General features: G+C 37.0%; 1 long non-coding RNA gene and 1 pseudogene across 1 annotated transcript; both read left to right on the forward strand.

Annotated features, from left to right (window-relative positions):
• The window catches only part of LOC130241997 (alpha-2-macroglobulin-like), a 28,377-nt pseudogene extending 8,937 nt beyond the window's left edge, over positions 1 to 19,440 (forward strand).
• Positions 19,441 to 22,149: 2,709 nt separating this feature from the next.
• Positions 22,150 to 22,666, forward strand: LOC130241998 (uncharacterized). Its single transcript, XR_008838929.1, has 3 exons — positions 22,150 to 22,325; positions 22,388 to 22,538; positions 22,614 to 22,666. It is a non-coding gene; the product is annotated as an uncharacterized LOC130241998 (long non-coding RNA).
• The last annotated feature ends 1,932 nt before the right edge of the window (positions 22,667 to 24,598 follow it).

Raw genomic sequence — 24,598 nt, forward strand, 5'->3', positions numbered from 1 at the left:
ATAATGTTAAGATTCCAAACTTAATGTTATTTAATCATGGATAAAAGTAAAGCCTGTAGCAAACATTACATTGACAAAGTTTCTAATAAGTACGGTTCAAGTATAAATTAAATGTCAACATTGTTTTTGAAGTAAAAAAAATATATAATAATAATAATAATAATAATAATAATAAAATAAATAAAAAAAATAAAATAAATAAATAAATAAAAAATTTAAATAATAAAATAAACAAATAAACCCCGCTACTCCAGATAGCAATTTAACTTCTGAAAATTACCCAGCTAATGAAATTCTACACATCAAAAATAGAAGTCTGATCGTAATATGCCACAGGGATTTAAACTTCTTACTTCACCTACTCCGTCTTAGAGGTATTTCCAGGACCACCAGCCAACCATGCTCCATATCTTTAGCTCTCCATCCCTCCACCATCCCATGGAGGGATTCTGTTCATTCACGTAAATATTCCTCACCTCGCTAGAGAACTGTGTTCTCACCCTGACACAAATTTTTCTGACTTTCTCATTTCAGGTCTAACCCACGGATTCCACCCGGGCCTCTCAGCTCTCCCTTCCATTAATTTTTTTTTTTCCTAATCCTGACCTAACCCGAAACTGTCGATCATCTTATTAAAAAAAAAAAAAAAAAAAGATTGACAACCACTTTATAATTGGACCATTCTCTGCCCCACCATTCAAGATTTCATGCATTTGTCCCATAAGCAGTGCAACTTGTAAATTTTGACAAATGGATTCTATCTAATAATTTCAGAATCCCCCATCTCATCCAACTTTTAGATGAGATTCTAATCATCTCTCCCCTCACATCGCCTACAGCCTAACACCTAGAGATCACCCAAAAGGTTTTCGCCAATCTAGGTATTCCTCTTGCAGAAGGCTGGACCCAGTACATTTACTGAATTTCTAGGCATCAACTCTAATTTGCATAAATTCCAAGCTTTCCTTCGTAAAGAGAAAGCTGACTGATTTTCTCTTTCCCTTATAATACAAGAAAACAGACTTGAATAAAACGCATACTGTTATCCATTCTCGACCACCTAAATTTCTCAATGCCAATTTACCTCAAACTTGCCTGCTTCAGCTCCCTACAACAGTCCACGATTTAGAAGACACAAGGTCTCTCTCCAAACCCACCCGCAATGAACTCAGCTTATGGATTACTTTCCTTAAGCAATGGAACGGCTGTTCCTCCTTTTGCAGTAATTGTTTGCACCCCCATTAGATATTAGCCTATATACTGGTGCTGCCCCATCAGTTGGGTACAAAGGTTACTCGGAGGCCACTGGTTCGCTACCACATGGCCCCCTCAATCGATTTCTACTCCAGAAATCTTCTTTCTTCAAACTGTACTCAAAAGTTGCTGCTGCCATACTATGGGCAGACGAATGGTCCACCTCCAGCATTCTTTCATTGTGATGAGGAAGACATAGTATAATGCATTGACAAAGGCGTTATTACTCCCCAACCTTTAATGCTACTTTTAAGATGTCTTATTTGGACATCAGCCAAAAAACAATGTATCATGTCTGCTGAAGACTTGCCAGGTTGCAAAAACCAAATCACTGACTCTTTCTCATTTTCTTATCAGAAATTCTGGTCATTGGCTCCAGAAGTGGATCCTAACCCAACACTTGTCCCTCCCTTTCCAGAAGTGACATTGCCTTAAGCCACCCTCTTTATAACCTCCACCAAACCCCATATCATTTATCCTCCAAGTAGTAGCCCTCAGAACCCTTCCGTCACACATCACAGCATGGAACATATTCGAACTCAACCCCTCACTCCAACCCACTATAGCAGATCTAATTTTGTTTGAGGAAAGAAAGGGTTTCCTCATCCTGCAAAGTAAGATAGATCAATTCGACAACATTTCATTCACATCTTCAACATCCCTGCCCTCACCTATGCCCTCCTAGCATACCTACACTTAAGGGGATCTCAAGAAACAACCCCCCTAGCCCCCCTTTTTACTGATGACGCTAATTGTCCAGTATCATGTTTCTGGTTCCAGAAACACCTCAAAGTCCTTCGCCTATCAGGATTCTTTCCTGAACCATTTTCCAGCCATCCATTCAGAATTGGCATGCCACCACAGCAGCCGTTAACAGGCTTTCCCAGCATCAGATCCAGACCCTCGGTCATTGGTCCTCTGAAGCTTTTTAAATCCTACATTCGCCTCAGTCTTTTCATCTAAAACAACCCCAGTCGGTTCTATTAAACCTCTTAGCCAATTTCGGCCACCCTTTTATACTCTAGCCTCACCTATCACCCTCACCTTCCTGTTTCAACTGCCAGTATTGAGTGCTTCCGCTGCATCAGTTTAATTATTCTGTATAGTCATTAACCAGTATTTACATTGTTTATTCTGCATTATAGTTCATTAGCATTCATGTTATTATATTCTGTATTTTGCATAATAATCACGTTACCTCCAACAGCTCCTCCCCTGTTATTTCCCCCTGCCAGCATTGTGTGCTCCTGCTGCTTTAGTGTCTTTCTTATTGCATAGTTTGTATATTCTGTATAGTATTAGTATAGGATAATTGTTACTTGCAGCTGCTCTCCCCCCTTTTATTTTTCCTGCCAGCAGAGCGCTTCTGCTGCATTAACTCATTTATTCTCCATTGTAGTTTACCAATATCTTTCATGTATTGTATCATTTGCATAATTGTATAGTATATCTGTGTTCCAGCTACCTTCCTCTTCCCATTCCAGCGTGGAGTCCTTCCGCTGTACCAGTTTATTTTTCCATATAGTCATTAAACAAATATCTACATTGTGTTTATTCTGCATAGTCCATTTAGTATTTTGCGTATAATATTGTGTATTTCTGCATAATTACGTTACTTCCAGCACCTTTTTCCCTTGCCAGCAATGAGTGCTTTTGCTGTTTTCTCCCAGCCTTTACTCCTTGCCTTTGACTCTCATCCAACCTCCTTCCTCCACCTTAGCATCACCCTAAGATCTGACTCCTGCAGGAGTCGATACGAGCTTTGGCTTTCGCAAGAGCCTCACCTATCGCCCTCACCTTCCTGTTTCCCCTGCCAGTGTCGAGTGCTTCTGCTGCATCAGTTTATTTATTCTGTGTAGTTATTCACCAGTTTCGGCATTAAAGTGTTTATTCTGCATAGTAGTTCATTAGCATTTCATGTTTATGATATTATGTATTTTGCTTAGTAACCTTGTTACTTTAACAGCTCTCCACTTTTCTTTCCCCTTCTTAGCGTTGTGGGCTCCTGCTGCACTAGTATCTTTATTTTCGTTTAATTTGTACATAATAATACTTGTTACTTACAGCCGGTTTTTCTGCTTTTAGTGCATTTTATTATGCATAGTAGTTCACTAGTATGCTCCATGTCTGTTTTTCGTATACTAAAGCTGTGTTAATTCCAGCTACCTTCCCCTTTCTTTTTCCATGCCAGTGTTGAGCTACCTGCTAGCATTGGAGGCTTCTGCTGCATACTAGTCCTATATTCCATACATTAATTTATAAAGCATGTATGTTCCCTCTAGCTCCTCTGTCCTTTCTTTTCCCTCAGCAGCGTCGAATGATTCCGCTACCAAATCACTTCCCTCTGCTTTAACAGCCAACTCCATGCCCTTCTCTATTACCTGTCACAAACCTTCCCTTAAACACTGACTCCCACAGAAGGCCCACTTAAGGCCCAACTCTCACACGAGTCTCCACCCTCACTCATAGCCACATTCGGACTTCACCAGTTCTTTACATTACATCCAGCAGCCGGATGTAGCACTTTTTCTTTGTACTTTGGGGAGTTTCCGTGTAAACACGCGGCTGCTGTCCCGAGCGTTTATCATTTGCCTTTTGGGGAGTTTCAGATCGACCTGAGCTCAGTCTCCCCTCGCCCTGTGAAAGGAGGGAGCCCTGGGCTCGAGGATACCTTGAGCTCAGGGCTCTCTCCCGGGACAGCACGCCAAACAAGCTATGTATAAATCATGAGCTAAGTGTGAACTCTTGAAGTGAAGTTTAAATTTTAAACTAATTTCGAGAGGAGCATGTGCTCATGATTGACCCAGCTGGTCCACATCAGCTAATCATGATCCTCCAATCAAAGGATACCAAGTCACTATATATATATCCTCATTTCCTCTCTACAACTATCTTCGTCTGGAAGAAACCCCCCTCCTCCCCTTCTTCCACCTTTATCAAGAATGGGCGGCACGGTGGCCTAATGATTAGCACGTTTGCCTCACAGCAAGAATACCAATGGCGTTGGGTCTTCACTAGGCCATCTGGTGTTTCTGTGCGGAGTTTGCATGTTCTCCGTGTGGGTTTCCCCCGGGTTCCCTGGTTTCCTCCCACCATGCAAATGTGCTCCATATTATAGATAAAATAAGCCTAAATCTTTTTCTAATGTCTTGCTCTCAGGAAGTTCACCTTGGCCTCAGCAGCAGGGGAGTTTCAGATCGACCTGAGCTCAGTCTCCCCTCGCCCTGTGAAAGGAGGGAGCCCTGGGCTCGAGGATACCTTGAGCTCAGGGCTCTCTCCCGGGACAGCACGCCAAACAAGCTATGTATAAATCATGAGCTAAGTGTGAACTCTTGAACTGAAGGGAATGTTAGCCAAAGTTGAGAGAACGTTCCCTTCTAGCTGAGTCGTCTGTCTGTTTCAGGTCTTGTCCAGAGGAGTGATCGTTCATCATGGATATAAGAAGGTTGAAGTGAAGTCTTCTTCTAACGGCGTAGCAAGTGGCACAATGTCCTTCAAACTGTCTGTTGGTGCAGATGTGGCTCCTGTAGTGCAGATTCTGGCATACTGTGTTCTGCCCAGTAAAAATATTGTTGCTTGTAGCAGAAAATTTGACATTGAAAAGTGTTTCAGAAACAAGGTATGCATTAAAACACTTTGGTAGGTTTACGTTTTCATAGCTATTCAGCCTTTATTTATAATACTACAAAAATGGCACATCTGACTGTTATTGTCACAGGTTTCTCTGCAGTTTTCTCCTGCTAAAGCAGTTCCTGGTGAGAAAAACACTCTTCTGCTCTCAGCTCAGCCTGGTTCACTGTGTGGCCTTAGTGCTGTAGATCAGAGCATCCTGATCCTGGAGTCAGGAAAACGTCTGGATGCTGACAAGGTGCAGAGGCAATGTTGTACTTAATAGAAGCTTGATTTTAGCCTGAAATACTTTTCATTCCAAGTATGTCCTTTAATTACCACCACAGATCTTTAACCTGCTGCCAGTGCAATATATGTCAAGTTATCCACACGGTGTTGAAGATGAACATGAGTGTCTCTGTGCACACAGATTCAGCCTATAAAACTTTCAAGGTGGGAAGCTCATCAATGATGGTTTATTTAGTTTCTTGCTGACATGTAGTGGCTGTACATTCAAGTCTGCATATGTTGCTGTTTTACAGAGTGTGGGACTAAAAATGGCAACAAATCTGATTGTTCAAGAACCACAGTGCCTGACATACGGAGACCTGAATTATGACAGCTTTCATGAATGTATGTCATATATATATATTTATGATTTTGTTTTCACCAAAAATATCATTTTTTGGGGGGGGTTAGTTCATCCCAACGATCAAATATTATTTATTTGAAAAATGTATCCATATCAATCAAATAGTTGAATCCAAGTATTTATAAGGGCCTGTTTACACCTGGTCACTTCATGCATTTTGTTTGATCGGATAGTTGTTTCATTTGTGAACTTTTTTAATTACACTTGACTACATAAATGCTTCTTTGTTAAACAGATATGATTCCGATCTTCAAATTGTGCTCTATAAGAAAGTTGAATTATGCTACCCTAGCCTACACATTTTATTTAAATAACATTAATTTTTACAGAAACGCAAGGTACAGTGCTCAGCATATATTACTACACACCTCACAAATCTATCTTTTAAATTAATTTTTTTAATAGGAAGCTATACAATATTATATTTGTGCATATACATTAGATTAGTCAGTACTGAAGCCAAATCTGCAGCTTGTCTGGAATTGTGTAGGTTGTCATTTTTTTGCAATATTTAGCTTGAATTTAATTGCAATTTAATTTATGCAATTTAATGTATTATCTTTCAATTTCTAAATATGTTTGATGACTAAAATATTATTTTAATAAATATATCTGTTTTGTTTAAATGCACCCAAGTACATTGCCTATATTCACTGAGAAATGGATAAAAACATTCATTTTCACAATTGGGTGTACTCAATTATGCTGACCACTGTATACATTTTAATCTGCATACTAATATATAAAATGCTGAACCATGCTTTTAAATTGACTTCTAAATGCTTACTGTTGTAGATTTATTTTACCATTACTTGCTTTCATTTCCGTGTTGGCAAGAATACAAACAGTCAATAAATCCACCAGTCATTTACTTTACACCATTGGACTTTTAATAGAGGGATTTTTAAATAGAGTTTTTGTGTTTTAAAGCTAAATAAAGTCTTATGGAAAACAACATCAGGGTGAATAAATGATGCCTGTAAGTAAAAGCTGAAACACTATTGTTTTTGAGTTGAGAATACTATAAGCAATAAGATAATGTAATTCTGCCCCAATCATCATGGTTTTAGGACATTTTAACATTACTTTAAAATTAATGTAGGATTCAATGGCACAAGGCCTTAGAGATTTATTTTGTATTTTGTTTCTAGCAGATTATTCTGCGGAGATAGCAGCATACTTGTTAACGGACTCTGAAGAAGGCAGCTTTGCTGTTGATTCTCCTGATGCAACCATTCGAACCGTTTTTCCAGAAACATGGATCTGGCAGCTTGCTGAAGTGGGGTTTGTGATTCAACCTTTTTATATTTTAATTCAGGAAAAATGGCATCAGCGTTTGACAGCATTGCATTTTATGTTGATGTTCATAATCTACAAAAATAGTTTCTGATTTTTAGAGACTCTGGATCAGCTGAGATTCCTGTCACAGTTCCTGACACCATCACCTCTTGGGAGACGGAGGCCTTCTGTCTGTCCTCCACAGGTCTGGGTTTGGCTCCTCCTGCTCAGCTGACAGTTTTCCAGCCCTTCTTCCTGGAGCTCTCGCTGCCTTACTCCATCATCCGTGGAGAGATCTTTGAGCTCAAGGCCACTGTCTTCAACTATCTGTCCAAGTGCATCATAGTGAGATTTCAGACTCAGCCTGATCCAATCAGATCAAATATTCCACTAATCAAATGTGCTTGATTGACAGGTTAAAGTGAGTCCAGCTGCTTCCTCAGACTACACTCTCAAAGCCTCCTCCGATGATCAGTATTCATCCTGTCTCTGTGCTAATGGAAGAAAAACCTTTAAATGGATCCTCACTCCTTCTGTTCTTGGTGAATTGTCCAGTCTGATTATTGTTTCTCAGTGTTTGCGTCTGCTGTATCTTCACGTACATGTCTTGTGTTGCAGGTGTGATGAATATTACAGTCAGTGCAGAGGCAGAGGCGTCCCAGACTGTGTGTGATAATGAGATTGTGAGTGTGCCAGAGAGAGGACGCATTGACACTGTCACACGGAGTCTGCTTGTGCAGGTCAGTCAATCAACTCTCATGGATATTTAAAAAATGTTACTGTTCACGTCTGGTATTATCATGTGTACCATTGGCAACGGTAAGTACAGGTGTCAAATGGGGCCTGAAACATTTTGAGCTTGCATATTTGATTGTGAATGTTTTATTGCATAGATAAAGTCATTATTTCTGTTAATAATTTTATAGTCTTCAAAGTAACATATTAGGCACACTATTTCATTGTTTTGATGTTTTAAAACATTTGTTTAACGAATTTGAATGAAAACAACAATAAAGACACATGTTAAAAGTGTAAAAGAGTATCACTGGAAATAAAGGATTAAAGTATCAATTTTTATTTACATTACTTAATGAAAAGAACATTATATTGAGTGTTTAATTGATTTAATATTTAAATTCTGCAAATTTTGACAAAGAACAAATGCATGTTAAAACCAGGTGTAAACATGGCCAATGAAACTAAAAGGTGTTTATGGTGTGGTTTGTTGTTGTTATTTGTAGGCTGAAGGAGTTGAAAAAAGCAAGATTTACAGTTGGTTGCTGTGTCCACAGGGTTTGTCAGCACCACATTTTCACTTAATTTCCACTTCACAGATCAGCTTTACCTTATTCTTTGAGCACATATTGTTTTTTCCTCTCTCTTAGGAAGCAGAGTCTCGAATGAGGTGACAATGACAGTTCCCTCCGATGTGATAAAAGGATCAGTCAGATCTTCTGTTTCAGTACTCGGTACATTTGTTCATAAAATAAAGCAAAACTAATAACATATGATGTTGATCAATAAGAATAAAAACAGTATGCAGAATAAATTGAGTACAATTAAAATTTGGCCTACTACATAATAAATATTTTATTAATTATGCAGAACCATTAGATGTGTACAGTAATGGTAGAAATAAATAATGTTTAATAATAAAACCTATAGAAATTACTTTTGTATTTATGTAATTCTTTAAAACTCATTGTAATTTTATAGATTCTTTTTTGTCTGGAATTTACATTTTTGCTTTATACATTGACTCAATTTCTGCCGCATGCAGAAATTATGCATTTACATGCATGACATGCATTTTATTTTAGGCGATATATTGGGTCGTGCACTGCAGAATCTTCATGGATTATTGAAGATGCCGTACGGCTGTGGAGAGCAAAATATTGCTATTCTTTCTCCTAATATTTACATTCTGCAGTATCTGGAGAACACAAAGCAGCTCACATCAGCCATCCAGGAGAAAGCCAGCAGCTTCCTCAAGAGTGGTGAGAGACATCAGTTATGCACTTTGTTCTTAATATATTCATTTTAAGCACATCGTCCTGTCCGTTAAAATGGACTTACAAATATCAAACTCAACAGGATACCAGAGACAACTGAACTACAGGCATCATGATGGTGCATACAGCACATTTGGTAATGGTGAAGGGAATACATGGTGAGGGTCTCATGTTACTATGCAATTATGGCAATATAATACATATGTATTCAATTGTTTAAAATACTATATTCGCCACTAGGTTGACTGCTTTTGTACTGAGGTCTTTTGGCAAAGCACAGAGGTACATATTTGTTGACCTACAAATTATTCAGAGTGCAAAGAATTGGTTAATAAGCAGACAGGATTCAGACGGCTGCTTTATCCAGCAGGGAAGACTGTTTAACAGTCGAATGAAGGTTTGCAATTAGTTTCTTTTAACGAAATAATCTATTTTGTGATCAGTAGTTGACTTCTTTTGTTATTCTTTGTTCTCTATCTTAGGGTGGTGTGAATGATAAGGTGACCATGACGGCCTACATTACTGCATCACTGCTTGAACTGGAAACTCCAGTCACAGTAAGTTCATCTTCAGGAAACACAGTATAAACTCATAGTAAATTAACATTTGTAGCATCTGTTTGTCTGTTTCTGTTTCAGTATCCTGTCGTCACTAAAGGTTTGTCATGCTTGAGGTTCGTCATTGAGGACGTCAAAAACACTTACACCACTGCTCTGCTGGCTTACACTTTCAGTCTGGCTAGAGACACCAACACTCGACAGCAGCTTTTCAACAAACTGAAGGATCTTGCTATTTCAGAGGGTAAGAGATTGCTTTCTGGTGACTTTCTGTACTGCACTGTTGCTTTTGTCCTGCTGGTTGAGTTTGTTTTTTGTGTCCTAAAGGTCCTCTTGTCCACTGGTCTCAGTCTGCATCTGCTGATGACTCTGATTCTCTGGATGTGGAGATCAGCTCATATGTGCTGTTAGCTGTTCTCACTGCAGATTCACTCACTCCAGCTGATCTGGGCTTTGCTAACAGGATTGTCAGCTGGCTTGTGAAGCAGCAGAATGCCTATGGAGGATTCTCCTCCACACAGGTTCCTCAAATCAAACACATTGCTGAATGGCTAAAATTGTCACATGACTGAACTCATTTCTTTCCCAGGACACAGTGGTGGCTCTTCAGGCTCTGTCTTTGTACGCCACCAAAGTGTTCAGCTCTGACGGCTCCAGCACAGTGACTGTACAGTCAGCAGGAGACTCTCACCGCTTTGATGTCAATCAGGACAACAAGTTACTGTACCAGGAGAAGCAGCTGGCCAATGTGCCAGGAAAATACAGCATTGAAGTCAAGGGCTCAGCCTGTGTGTCTGTACAGGTCAGCTTTGCATATCTTGGTGTTTTTTCCCCAGTGATTTCTTTTTCTCATCCTGTTGTGGATCTGTTGTGAAGCAGTTATGGTCTGATTGTTAGGTAGTCAGTCTTTGAAATCTAAAGTCCTGATTTCCACAATTGTAGGTGGGGTGTAGAATGAACAGCGCTTTCTCCTACTTTTGATAACCAGCTAAAGTACCTGAGCAAAGCACCTAATCCTTAATTGGTCTCTGGGCTCTGGAAGCACATAGCTGACCACTTCTCCAAGTGTGTACTCACAGGGTGTGTGTGTGCCAGTTTTGGGGATATATCAGGACATAAATGTGTATAATGACATGTTTAGGACCTACATATTTGAGTTGAGGTGGTTTATGAGGACATGCCTCATGCCCACATAATTAAAATAATTTTTAACGGGGCTTTTCACATTCAAAATTTGGCACAGGTTTCCTGTGAGTATTGGGTTTAGGGGTAGGGTTAAGGTAAGGTGATATATTAAGCATTTTATACGCTAAAATAAATTATGCTAATGGGAGTCCTCATAAACCACCAAAACAAGCAACATTTGCTTTATATTCTGAAAACGTAGCTCTATATACATTTCTGGAGATTGCGAATTATGTAGCCAGAAGTACAGATGAAGTCAGAATTATTAGTCCCCCTTTTGAATAAAAATAAATAAATAAATTCCCAAATGATGTTTAACAGAGCAAGGAAAATTTCGCAATATGTCTAATAGTATTTTTTCTCCTAAAGAAATTCTTATCTGTTTTATTTCGGCTAGAAAAAAATTTCGTTTTCAATTTTTTTAAAACCTTTTTAAGGTCAAAATTAATAGCACCCTTAAGCTAGTTATTAAAACTATTAAGCGAGTTATTAAAACTATTATGTTTAGAAATGTGTTGAAAAAATATTCTCTCCGTTGAACAGAAATTGGGGACAAAAATAAACGAATAATAATTAAAGCTAATAATTGTGACTTCAACTGTACGTATGGCTGCATTTAGTCTTTAAAATGAACGCAATGGGGCGGTTTTATGCTTTACTGCTGTTACCAGTTTGACCAGTAGCTCGCCATGTACTTTGGGTAAGACAAAAACAGAAGCCAAAAACTAAAATGGACAAGTAAAGGCAAGAGCTTTTCTTTTTCTGCATTGCTTTTGCAAACTGTCGGTTGGGTATAGGGAAGTGGGTGGGCAGGCCAATCAGTGCTTTAAAAAACACTATTGATTGGATTTAGGAAAGGAGGAGGGTGGGTCAGATGATCGGTCAGTCAGTCGACAGCAGGCTCTTTTGGATTTATGCGATAACAGCAGGCGCAAATGGCACTCGGACAAGATTATTAAGATCTCAAAAAGAGTACACAGCGGCCTTTGGTAATTTGCGAAAACAAAAACGACAAAAAAATTTACCTCCTGGGACGTATTTGGCGCACTCCAGAAATGTATAAAGTGTTTTCAGAATGAGCCTGGGTTGAAAACAAGTTTGATCTTTTACTTCTCATAATGTTTCTGTGAACTTGCATGGGTGAAATGCAGAGGATTCTATTTAAATGTGGTTAAACCAACCCAGGCTCATTCTGAAAACGTACCTCTACTGACGTTTCTGGAGACCGCAAAATACATCATTATGGTCAACTCCTCCCTGCGTGTCCGCCGACATACATGGCGCGCTAATGGGACAAACTGGTTGCTGCCGGAATGCCGTTCATACGGATGTAAGTAGTCGGCTGGCAAGCGCGATTAGGGATGGCGTCATACTGCCCCGTAGTGTTCATTTAAAAAAATGAAATGCAGCCAAACGTACCTCTGGCTACATAATTCGCGGTCTCCAGAAACGTCTCTAAGACTACATTTTCAGAATGAGCCTGTGTTGGGTTAAACCACACTTAACCAAACGATACTCAGTTCACCTCAAAATCATTGTACTGATTTAATTGTCACAGATCCCCCTGTTCTATAACATCCCAACACCTCCTCCTACTATTAATACGCTGAGTGTCGAAGCTAGCGTTACAGGAGATTGCCTTGCATCTACTGGCAAAAACCTCATCATGAACTTCACCATCAAGTAAGCAATTTAATTTTGTTTCATGCACATAAATGAATGCTTTAATCATTTCTTAAAGGAGAGGCTATTAGGGTCACATTTGTAAATTAGTTAAACTTTATTTTTTTATCAACAACATCTACTGATACTACACCAACAACAACTACTACTACTACTACAACAACAGCACCTTTACTACTTCTGATACCACTATACCAACGACATCTACTACTACAGGAACTACTACAACTACTACTTCAATAATCACAACTACAATCGATACTACTACTACTACTACTACTACAACAACTACAGCAACCTTAATAATGACAATGGTATAAATACTTATAATAATGATAATGAGGAGATAACAGGAGGGCAAGTCATAACAGTAATAATATTAATAATGATAACAAAAGTAAAAGTAATACCATTAATGATAAAAGTGACGAGGTGAGGGGAGGTTGGGAAATCAGGAAGAGGACAAATAATAATAATAACAATAATGTTTCTGTTTATGGCGGTCACATGAGAAGATGTGCCTCACGCTGCTCTGTCCTAACTATTACAACTTTCTACTAAAAACATTCGTATACGCAACAAAACGTGTTAGAATAAGGTTGGTGTGAACGCCGAAGTCTGCCAAGTTAAGTAAAGAAAATAGTAAATCGTCAAGACAGCCGAAACTAACAGATTACTGTGCCTGTGGTGAAACAAAGAAGGGTAACGAAGAAGCCACGGTGGATGAGTCTAACGAAGAGGGCACAGTTGAAGGAGCGAAAGCGGACGATATACTGGCTGCTATAAACTCCCTAAAAACGGACTTTTCATCAAGATTTGATGGAGTCTTGGCTGCGATTGAAAGTATGAGAAAGGAGATAAGTGATTGTGGTGAACGAGTGTCGCAGGCAGAATTGCGGATTTCAAAGGTAGAGGATGACGTTGCCCACCTGCAAACCAAAGAAAGCAAACTGGAGTCAAAGAACAAAACTTTGGAGGATAAACTTGTGGACTTAGAAACCAGATTGCGTTTAAACAACTTGAGATTGGTGGGCCTCCCGGAAGGCGCCGAGGGAAGAGACCCCTGCTCTTTTTTGGATAAGTGGATTCCAAAATTACTGAATGGTATCGCTTTGCAGTCCTCATGTATCATCGAAAGGGCAGACAGAATCGGACCAATGAGGGACCCAAAAGCGCCACCGCGAACGCTGATAATGCGGTTCCTAAACCACAAGGATAAGCAGGCAGTCATCACAGCTGCACGGGCCAAACAAGACATTCGGTACAAGAACCAGCAAATAAGTTTTTTTCCTGACTTGGCAACTGGAATACACTAACGGCGAAAGCAGTTTGACCCAATACGTTGTGAACTGCGCGACTTGGGGATTTGACACGGAGTGATTAACCCAGCAAGACTGCTGGTAACATACAAAGAACAAACTCGTACTTTTCAAATGGCAGACGAAGCACGAGAATTCATCAACAAAATTAAGGAGGACACTTGCACCAGTTAAAAAAAAAGAGGTTGGAATATTTAAGAATGAAGCTATTGAAAGTGCATTGATATCTGAAATCTTTATCAGGTAATCAAAATATATTGTAATATCGGAAGCCTCTATCAGGTTATATTATTACAAAAAAAAAAAATACTAGATAGTCAGACACAAAAGGAAATATGTGTGAAACAGATAGACTACAGTAACGTTATACTGGTTGCAGACGAGGGAGGTGAGTGTTCAGTAAAAGGGATTACACAGAGTGGTTTGACTGATCCTCACTAGTGTGGAACAGTTCTTAGCGATACCAGGAATCAGGATGTTTCTAGAGGAGATCCCACAGAAGTGGGAAAGGTGTAGTTCATGTTCAATGTGTTGGATGTGGGTTCGTGCATCCAAGTTTGTCATGCTTCTCTGTATACTCATTTTCATAATACAAGGTAATCTATTTTTTTCATTTGTAAAAAATGTCTCAAGGAGTATCCCTTAATTTTGTTTCCTGGAACTTTTGTTGGCCTACAACAACTTAAAAGTGAAACAAGTCACGAACAAACTAAAAGATATGGACTCTAAAATAGTGTTTCTACAGGAAACACACCTACTAGAAAATGATATTATCAAAATAAGGAGGAGGTGGCAGGGTAGTGTGTTCTCAGCATCATTTTCATCCCAGGCTAGAGGAGTTGTGACCCTTATTCATAATACAGTACCATTTCAAGTAAAACAAATATTTGGAAGATAAGTTTGGGAGATATTTAATAGTTTAAGGGTCTCTACTATCAGAATGTTTAAATCTGGTAAATGTCTATGGCCCCAATACAGATGACCCTAAATATTATGTAGATTTATTTTTTACACTGTCAGCATTACCAGGATTATTTATTATAGCCTAAGATTTTAATTGTACACTACAGTAAATCCATGTCTGGATAGATCCACAGGATTGGATGAGACACGTAAAAATGTAGAGCAGAAAATATTAATGTAACTAATGAATTTAATTTGCTGGATATTTGGAGAGAAATGAAACCACAAACAAAATCATATTCTTGTTACTCAAATGTGTTCAAGACATATTCTCATATCGATTATTTTATAATTTCCTCAGAATTACGGGCCAAAATTCATAACAGCTTCTACGATAATATTGTGATTTCAGACCACGCCCCATGTTGTATAGAATATGTGGATAGAAAATTGGCAAAGGACCCAACTAGATGGCACTTTCAGCATAAATGGTTACAAGATGAAAACTTTGTGACATAAATAGAAAACAGATTGAAGATTTTTTTTAAATTAATAATACACAAACATTTGCATGTATAAAGTGGGAAGCTTTTAAAGCTTTCCTCAGAGGGCATATTATTAGTTATGGAGGTTCAAAATCAAAAAAGATAAAAGAGAAGAGAATACAATTGGAACATAGAATAAAAACTCTTCAAGGAAAAGTTTATAAGAAGAATGATTCACAAATTCAAAATGAGTTAATGATTTTGGGGCCTGAATACAACAAGCTGTCTGCTTTTAGAGCTGCCTCCAGTCTTTTGAGACTAAAGCAATCTTTATTCGAGCAGGGAGATAAATCAGGTAAACTTTTAGCATGGCAAATAAAACAATTGGAGACCAAAACACCTATTACAATTGTAAGCGTAAATGGAAAGGATATAGTGGATCCTGTTGAAATTAATGATGCCTTTAGAGACTATTACAAAGAACTAGATGAAGCAAAAAGTAAAACCAATCTACAAAATCAAAAAATGTTTTAGATGAATTACCTATACCTGTCCTTTTAAATGAACACAAAGCAGATTTGGAGATGAAAATTAATATAGAAGAAATAGGGAATGCTATTGATAACATGAAATCAGGGAAAAGAGCAGGACCAGATGGTCTCCCAATACATCTATATAAAAAATCCAAAAATAAATTACTAATTCCACTAATGGAAATGTTTCTGGGGGTAAAAAAAGGTAATTTCCCACCTACTATGAATAATGCTTTGATTATTTAATGCCAAAGCCTGGTAAACCCCCTAATAAATGTGAAAACATGAGACCTATAAGTTTGTTAAACTCCGATCTTAAGATAATATGTAAACTTTAGGCAAACCGGTTACAGAAATCATTATCATATATTATTAATAAAGACCAAAATGGATTTATAATGGGAAGGCAGGGTTTTCATAATGTAAGACGGGTATTGAACATTATTTATAGTAGCAAAGAAATATCAGATACAGCACTCTTATCATTAGATGCCGAAAAGGCCTTTGAAAGGGTGGAATGGCCCTGTCTTTTCAATGTTTTAGAAAGATTTGGAATGGGAGATAACTTCATAAAATGGGTTAAAGTAATATACAAAAATTCGACAGCAAAAATCCTAACAGAAATACTTCCAAACCAATAAAAATTGATAAAGGATGCCGACAAGGTTGCCCACTCTCTCCTTTGTTGTTCACACTAGCAATTGAACCCTTCGCAGCTGCAGTATGCTCACATCAGCAATACTCTGGAATAACGTTAGGACCAACAGAACATAGAATAGCCTTGTTTGCTGATGATGTCATTCTATTCATGTCAATATTAAGTAAATCGATTCCAGCTGTCGTACAAATAATTAAAACATTTGGCAACATCTCAGGATATAGGATCAATAAAACAAAATCCTTCATATTAATCTTAAATTCAAAGGAAAGAAAGAATCCAAATGTAGAGGCATCTCAATTTGGAGTTGTTGAACAGTTTAAATATTTGGGTGTACAGATTTTACCAAGATAATAATAATAATACTAAATAATAATAATAGTAGTAAGTAGAAGAGGAAAGAAAGGAAAAGAAGAAAAAAAAAACAGAAAAGGAAGGGGAGGAGTAGAAGGAAAGGAAGAAAAGGGAGTCGAAAAAAGTGCAGCTAACAAAACAATGAGAATAATAAAGAAAAAAAACATTACTATAATAATGATAATTACGAATTATACAAACCCAAAGGAAAGAATAATATTAAAAAGAATTTAACTAACAGTATGATGAATTATTAAAAATGTGATAACTATAATATACTCATGCTGGTAATAATAATAATAATGATAATAATAGAAAATAATAATTATAAAACAACAACAGCTTTAACAATCATTTGAGAAGGTGGAAGTTGTATGATCAGTATATTGAGGTGTATATAGTGTTTGCCAGTTGCTTTGTGATGCATTAAAAAAAGTGTGACGTGTAGCATGGATCAGTCCAGTGCAATGCCCAGGCTGCCATGCCCACGTCACACTTACCCTGTGAATGTTTTATATGCAAGTAGGAGTTTTTTGTTTATTTATTAATTTTTTTCTTCCTCTTCCCTTCCCTTATTATAAATATAATTTTATAAAAAAATTTTCCTTTCTTTTTATACTTGTTATTTTTTAATCTGTTGTTGGACTGGTCAGGGGAAGAACTGGTATAAAAAAAAAAAAAAAAATATTAATAATAAAAAAATAAATTAAATAAAATTTATATATATATATATATATATATATATATATATATATATATATATATATATATATATATATATATATATATATATATATATAATTATTATTATTATTTTCCTTTTTTTTTTTTACAAAAAGTAATAATAATAAAATGAATAAATAAATTTGAGAGAGACAGAAGAGGAGGACGAATAGAACAAAAGGGGAAGTAAAGTAGTATGTAAAGACCGAAATATAATGTGGGAAAGTATAAATAAAATTTATACTAAATAGTTTTTTATTTATTTATTTTTTTTTTCCCTATTGATTTATTTTAAATTAGATTAAATATCAAATACCGTTTTTTTTTTTTTCTTTTTCTTTTCTCTCCTTCCTTCTTTTACCTTTACCTGACCCCCTCTCCCCCCTCCCCTCTTGTTTATATACTGATGAAGGTGTTGTTGGGGAATGGCTTCAGGCAAAGAGGATCTTCAATGGAGATGTATTATGTTAATAAGCTTTTCCAGGATGAGATGTGAATGGAATTTCTTGATTTCCAGTTCATGAGGATAGTTTTCTTGGCGAGTTTAACTTAAAAAAAAAAAGTTTTAAGTTTTTTTAAGAATTAAAGTTTTTTTTTTATTACAGATACAGTGGGACACAAACCAGTACCAACATGGTCATAGTAGACATTAAACTCCTTTCAGGATTCACAGTGGATACATCAATGGTTAGTTTGCTTTAAAATTCACATGTTTATATCAGATTGATATTTAAAAAGCTATTAAAAGTTGACCCAAAATGAAAACACATTTACTCATGCTTTTTGTCTTTCCAAAGCCATGAGATATCGGCTCATCTTTTATAATCAAAACTGAGAGATTGCTGTTTCTCTTATAAAAACCCGTTCATCCAAAACTCAAAAAAGCGGATTTTAATCCAAATCTTATGCAGAAATACAGTCACTGTATACAATAATTGAAGTTTCACAAACTAATTTACAGAGGAGCACGTGATATGATTGACTGCAGCTGGTCTCTCATCTACAATCATTAGTTAGCCAATCAGATTAATCCATACTCACTATAAGTAGCCTAGCGAAAATCACTCCCTAATATTTGTTTTCCAAAGAAACCCCCCCATCCACCCCTTCTCCCCCTTTCCTCCTTTACCACGGGGAGCTCTCGAGAACCACCTGATCTAGTACTCCCCTTACATGCTCTATTGCTCTATCAAGGAATATCTAAGTGTGAACTCTTGAAACAAATGTAATTTAGGGTATTTACATCAAAACTGGTAAGCAGTGGTCAAAGCTTTCATGTTTGATCTGTGCTGTTAATCATGAATTACTCATAAGTATATTTGTTTCACGCAGCACATTTGAGCTTCTGTAAGAACCAATAAGGTTTGTTGTTGGTGTCATGGTTGAAATTTTGTTTATGTTCACTGATAAATGCTTAAATGTGCATAAAGCTTAAATTTAGTCTGTTCATCATATAAAGCAATCTTCCGTGTCTTTGATTCATATGGGTTTACTTTTATCTTTACAAATATTTTGAATTATCAGAATTTTGGGTGAAAAGACGTCCAATGGAAAATTCTTTAAATAGTACCTCCATGTGTTTTAAAGATGAGTCTTTTGGGTTTAAAAAAAATCTGGAGTAAATGACTGTTTTCATTTTGGGGTAAACTAACCCTTAAAAGCCACCACAGCAAAAAAAAAAAAAAAAAATGATGTGGAACCCTTTTCAGCTTGCGATTCCACCACATATGTATGCACCGCTTGTGGAGCGGGTTGATTCTAAAGACGATCATATCATGGTGTATCTGAAAGAGGTGAGATGACTGCAGTGTTGATGGCTTAACATTTTATTTTTATTGTCCATTATGTTGATTGTTCTTTGGTTCTTGCAGGTACCAAAAAATAGTCCACAGCTCTACACAATACAAATGAAGCAAGTCTTTCCTGTGAGAGATCTAAGACCTGCTGTGATCAAAGTCTATGACTACTATCAAACAAGTATGGTTTCATCTCATCTCATGATTCTTATACTGGTTCATTTTACTGAACAGTTAGCCGTATTATCTTGTTATCTTTCTTCTTTAAGGTGATCAGTCTGAGACGTTGTATTCATCACCCTGCGCTTGATGTTTCTGGATGCACATCTTAAAATCCTTTTTTCAACCCTATGCAATTCATGGCCTGTTGTTACTAAAATGAAAGAAATACTCTATTGTTTGTGGTGTAAAATAAATAAACAGACAATTATAGATATCATGCCATGCTTTTGTATTTGATTACACAGTTATTAATGCATCAAATGGAGCAAGAAATGTTTGTATTAACTATTGCTCTGTTCAACCAGTTGGTATAATTATTTTCTACTCTTGTGAGGTCGTTGCCTGTGAGCACATTGACCATGAAGCAAAACAGATTTGTGTAAATATTTGAAATCCCCTGATGCGATGAGAGTTTTGCTTAATGCAATGTTTTCAGCAGTACAGTAAACGTGGGCTGCAATGCCATGGGGTGTTTGTGACAAAAACATTTACAGTATTGGTATTTGATGTATGGTTCGAACTTTAGGTACCACCTGTATAGTAAATTGGGTTAAATGATTTTTTAAATATTGCTTGTAAATTGTCACAAACGCTTTAATTAAATATTAATAAACGAATATTGAGACTTTTATATTCTGTTTATAACAGTACAGTGCATCCGGAAAGTATTCATAGCGCTTCATTTTTTTATGTCACAGCCTTATTCTAAAATATATTAAATTAATTTATTTCCTTAAAATTCTACACACAATACCCCATAATGACAATGTGGATTTTTTTTACTTGTTGCAAATTTATTAAAAATAAAAAACCTGAAAAATCACATGTACATCAGTATTCACAGCCTTTGCTCAATACTTTGTTGATGCACCTTTGGCAGCAATTACAGCCTCAAGTCTTTTTGAATATGATGCCACAAGCTTGGTACACCTGTCTTTGGAATTTTTTACTCATTCCTCTTTGCAGTACCACAGGGCCACTCAAGGACATTCACCGAGTTGTTGTGAAGCCATTCCATTGATGTTTTGGCAGTGTGCTTTGGGTCATTGTCCTGCTGGAAGAGGAACCTTCACGCCAGTCTGAGGTCAAGAGCACTCTGAAACAGGTCTTCATTAAGGATGTCTCTATTCATTGCTGCATTCATCTTTCCTTCTATCCTGACTAGTCTTCCAGTTCCTGCTGCTGAAAAACATCCCCACAGCATGATGCTGCCTCCACCATGGGATGGTATTAGCCTGGTGATGAGCGCCTGGTTTTCTCTAAACGTAATGCCTGTCATTCACTCCAAAGAGTTAAATTTTAGTCTCATCAGACCAGAGAATTTTGTTTCTTATGGTCTGTGAGTCCTTTAGATGCCTTTTAGCAAATTCCAGGTGGGGAGTGGCTTCCGTTTGGCCACTCTATCATGCAGGCCTGATTGGTGGATTGGTGCACAGATGATTGTCCTTCTTTACGGTTCTCCTCTCTCCACAGAAGAATGCTGGAGCTCAGACAGAGTGACCATCGGGGTATTGATTACCTCCCTGACTAAGGCCCATCTCCCCCAAACACTCAGCTTAGATGGCCGGCCAGCACTAGGAAGAGTCCTGGTGGTTCTACACATCTACCACTTACAGATGATGGAGGCCACTGTGCTCATTGGAACTTTCAGAGCAGCAGAAATTTTTTGACACGCACTGTCAACCCTGGGACCTTACATAGAGAGGTGTATGTCTTTTCTAATCATTTCCAATTAACTGAATTATCAGAGGTGAACTCCAATTAAGCTGCTCAAACATCTCAAGAATGATCGGTGGAATGTACCTGAGCACAATTTGGAGCTTTACGGCAAAGACTGTGAATACTTCTGCACATGTGATTTTTCAGGTTTTTTATTTGTAAAAAAATTGCAACAATTTCAAAAAAACTTTTTTCACATTGTCATTATGGAATATTGTGCGTAGAATTTTGAGGAAATAAATGAATTTAATCCATTTTTGAATAAGGCTGTAACAAAAAAAAAAGTGGAAAAAGTGAAGCGCTATGAATACTTTCCGGATGCACTGTTTATACAATAAGTCGCTAGAACAATAAATATGACCATAGACCAAAACAAATATTAGTCGTAATTTGCATGGGTGTATTTGTAATATCCAACAATACATTGTATGAGACAAAATGGTTGATAATTTTATTTATGACAAAAAATTATTATGGATAGTACGTTAAGATCATGTTCCATGTAGAAATGTATTAAATTACCCAATGTAAATATATCACATTTGATTAATAATATGCATTGCAAAGAACTTAATTTGGATAGTTTTAAAGGGTTTTTTCCTCAATATTAAATTTTTTAAGCCTCAGATTTTCAAATAGAGGTATTTTGGCCAAATACTGTCCTATTCTATACTAAAAATTCTATTGTCCTATCCTGAAAAACATACATCAATGAAAAACCTAATTACTCAGAAATCACAGCATTTCAATAAAAAAAAAAAAAACTAGTTTAAGGTAGATCAGTAAATATAATAAAAGACAATAAAATAATTGTGATCAAAACATCACTAATATTGTTACATATTATGTAAATGCAGTGTATTTATTTAATTGGGTTTGATTATTATTATTGTTTTAATTATAAGTAATCCTGCTATTCCATGCGTTAATAATAAACACTGTGCTTGGAAAAGGTTTAGACACTTCTTGTAAACATTTTTTGCATTTCTCCATGATGGCTTTGATTCTCAAAGGAGGAATATTAATAACATGTTTTTTACTGTTTTTTTGTCAGTCAAGGAACATCTAAACCGTAAGTGTTGCAACTTTTTAAAAAAGTATCAGTTCATTTGAGTGTCCTTTGATGTTTGTTTGTACAGTATGTGCATGTTTGTCATTGAAATACTATCAGTTTTGTCACTCACCATAACTTGGTTTTGCAGGAATTTTATGGTGACATTTCCAGCCATTATAAGATCAGGCTCGGAGGCTAAATTATGTGTGAGCCTTCTGAAACCAGAAGAAAATATGCAGCTTACCATTACTCTGGTTAGCAGTAACCAGAACCGAACACTTCTGCAGGAGAAAACAGTGAAGGAATTCCATCGCTGCCTTGACTTTCAAGTTATTAACATTATATTATTCACAGAATGCTATATGGGAGTAGTTAAAAACAGTACATCCAGGCTCCTGAGTCAGCGTCCATGCAGGAGATTCATGTAGAAGCTCAAGGGAAATACACACATCTGATAGAAAAGAGAAAAGTCAAGTTCGTTTCGCATAATCCACTGACTCTAATTAAAATTGATAAACCAATCTACAATCCTGGAAAAACAGGTATTTTTACTTTACAATAAGCTCAACTGAGTATGCACTTGACTTGACAAATAACATACATTTTTTATTTTCCAGTTCAATTCAGGATTTTCACAGTTGACTTTGACTTTAAACCAGTTGATGAAACAGTAGGTTGCAATTTATTGTTTGCATTTAAAATATAATTGTTTAAAAATGTGCAATATACACCATTAATTATTTAAATTGTGAGTTTATTTTGGAATTGGTGCTTTGTGTATATTTATACGTCTATACAAATATTTGGAGTGCACTTTCAGCCTTTGAGCTCAGAGTAAACCGTGGCTAAAAATCCTGTTTTCATAGTGTTAGTGTTATCAGTCTATATCCACAGTACAAACTGATAGCAATCCAGGTAAACTCCATTTCTTGGTTTGACCTTTTTACTTTTTTTGTGAATAAAAGTTCCTGTTATTGGTGCATTAAATATCTTCAGTGCCTTCTCATGAAAACAGGACAATCGAGGAAACAGAATCAATCAGTGGATTAATGCCACATCCACTCACTGCAAGATTCTGCAGCTTTCCCACTCACTGAACCCAGAGGCTTCTGTTGGTTCATATCAGCTGTCAGTTGAGACCAACGAGGGAAAATTTCTAAAATATTTTCAGGTTAAAGATTATGGTGCGTATAAGCATTATTTTTAGAGTATGTTATTAAAAATAAATGTCCTCCAAAAATGGCATTTTCCAAAAGTGGTAGTTCACCCAAAAATAAAACTGTGGTTCCTTTTGAAGATCACAAAACACAATTGAAGTAGAGCTGGGCGATATGGTGTGGTTATTTATCGCGATAATTTTTTTCATATCGGTCGATGTCGATAATTATCACGATAAATGTAAAAACTTTCAATTTTATGGAATTTTCAGCATGCAAATCGCTTTGTGCAGCTGACTTAACACATTTTGTAAAATGGTTTAACTGTTTGACAATAAAAATAAAATAATAAGCAAAAGAACAATCTTAATTCAGCATTTACTGTTCAAGTTTTCAACCAAAGACATTACCTACAAGTTCTTGGATTTTAACATCAGAAAAAAAAAAAAAGTTTGGAACAAGTAAACGGTGAATTAATGGTTCAATTCAATTCACCTTTATTTGTATAGCGCTTATACAATGTAGATTGTGTCAAAGCAGCTTCACATAAAAGGTCATAGTAAATAGTAAATAGGAACAGTGTAGTTCAGTTTGTAGTGTTTAAGTTCAGTTCAGTTTAGCTCAGTTCAGTGTGGTTTAATAATCACTACTGAGAGTCCAAACACTGAAGAGCAAATCCAACGATGCGCAGCTCTATAGATCCCGAACCATGCAAGCCAGTGGCGACAGCGGAGAGGGAAAAAAAAACTTCACTAATGGTGGAAGTGAAGAAAAAAAACCTTGAGAGAAACCAGGCTCAGTTGGGCACGACCATTTTAATTTCTCCGCTGGCCAAACGTCTTGTGCAGAGCTGCAGTCTCAGTGGCGGAGGCTGGAAGCTGGCCTCAGCGAAGACTCGTCTGTATCTGGAGCGTCACAGGAATCAGTCTCATGTTCTCCACTCTTCCATGACCATCACAGTAGCTGCTCAGGATACGGCCTGGTCCAGGATATGAAAACCTTGGGATCATCTCGTCGTTGGTCTTGGATCGAATCAGTGACTCTGCATAGTCTGAGGGCCTCGGGAAGAGTATCCCCAGGTGGAAATAGAGAATAAAGAAGATAATTAGCGTAGCTGCTGTTCATAGTGTATATCAACAAGATGCAGAACCTGTGTGGAAGCCCCCTAAGTGGTGCACTAAGTGTATGCTTTACTGAACAGATAGGTCTTTAATCTAGTTTTGAATTGGGAGAGTGTGTCTGAGCCTCGGACGTTATCAGGAAGGTTATTCCAGAGTTTAGGAGCTATAGATGAGAAGGCTCGACCTCCTTTACTCGACTTTGCTATTCTAGGTACTACCAGAAGCCCTAAGTTTTGAGACCTTAGAGAGCGAGTTGGATTGTAGCGAGACAGAAGATTGGTTAGATAAACAGGAGCTAGATTATTTAAAGCTTTATATGTAAGA

This window comes from Danio aesculapii, chromosome 15 (assembly GCF_903798145.1).
Source record: "Danio aesculapii chromosome 15, fDanAes4.1, whole genome shotgun sequence".
Classification (NCBI taxonomy): domain Eukaryota; kingdom Metazoa; phylum Chordata; class Actinopteri; order Cypriniformes; family Danionidae; genus Danio; species Danio aesculapii.